The following is a 1,494-nucleotide window of genomic DNA, read 5'->3' on the forward strand; positions in this document are numbered from 1 at the left end:
GCAAGGAGATTAGCTGTAGAGCTAGCAAATGGAAAGAAAGTCCTATACAATAGGCCAGGTAGAATCTAAACTATGGGGATAGTCTACTTCTGCTCAATTTTGAAGGGTCTAAAAAAAGGTTAGCATATCTACATGGTTAATCTTAACAAGGTGGGCAAACCGGACTCAAACTTTTGCCCCAATTCGTTGAAAGATTATGTCGATGAGTTCCCTGAAGATCTTACAAATCTTCCACCACCTCGAGAAGTTGATCATGAGATTGAAACCATTCTTGGTTGTAAACCTATTTCAAAGAGACCTTATAAGATGTCACTTCCTGAGGCTATTGAGCTCAAAGAGCAGCTTGGGCAGCTTACTAAGCAAAGATTTATCGAATCTAGTACTTCTCCTTGGGGTGCTCCACTTCTCTTCTAGAAGAAGAAGGATGGTTATGCCTTTGCATAGACTACCACAGAATTAACCAACTGACCGTTAAGAACAAGTATCCCATTTTGAGGATTGACAAGCTATTGGATAGAGTGCATGGCGCTAAGATCTTCACCAAGATTGATCTACGGTCTAGATACTATAAAATAAGGATCAAAGGATCGGCATTCCAAAGACAGCTTTCAATACTAGGTATGGACATTATGAGTTCACAGTAATGTCTTTCGGTCATAGAAATGCTCCTGCAAGCTTCAATACATTGATGCAGGATATTTTCAAGCCTTACTTGGATGATTTTTTTTGGTTTTCTTCGATGATATTATGATCTATTCCAAGGATGAGGAAGAACACGAAGAGCACATTCGTAAAGTCTTAGAGTTGTTATGCCAGCATCAACTTTATGCTAAGGAAAGTAAATGTACCTTTTGTTCTTCCAATTAGCTATATTGGCTTCATTATATCTTCCGAAGGTATTTCAGTCGACCTGGAGAAAATCAAGGACATTGTGGAATGGCCTCTGCCTGCTTCTATCAGGGAAAGTAGGGGATTTCTTGGAATTACCGGGTGGTACAAAATATTCGTTAAGGACTATGCTCTTACTGTAGCACCCTTGATAGATCTGTTAAAGAAAGGAACGCGGATCGAGTGGAAAGCAACGCATGAATCCAACTTTGTAGAGTTAAAAGGTTACCTAGTGTCTTCTCCTATTTTGAAGCTTCCCGATTTTAGTAAGGAGTTCAAAGTTGTAATTGATGCCAACAAACTTGCGTTAGGAGGAGTCCTTACTCAAGAAGGTAGACCTGTGGCTTATACCTCTCGTAAGCTCAGAGATCACAAGAAGAATTATGCGACAAATGACTTGGAACTCTTAGCGGTCTTCCATGCACTAAAGCTATGGAGATATTATCTTCTCAGTCGCAAATTCCAGTTAGTCACCAATCACAAGAGCTTGAAGTGGATCTTTACCCAACCCAACCGCAACATGTTTCAAAGAATGTGGATTCGGCTTCTTCAAGAATATGAATTTGGCATAAAGTACATACCTAAAAAGGACAATGCAATTGCAGA

Source organism: Adiantum capillus-veneris, chromosome 27, assembly GCF_014529385.1.
Source record: "Adiantum capillus-veneris isolate H3 chromosome 27, ASM1452938v2, whole genome shotgun sequence".
In the NCBI taxonomy this organism is placed as follows: domain Eukaryota; kingdom Viridiplantae; phylum Streptophyta; class Polypodiopsida; order Polypodiales; family Pteridaceae; genus Adiantum; species Adiantum capillus-veneris.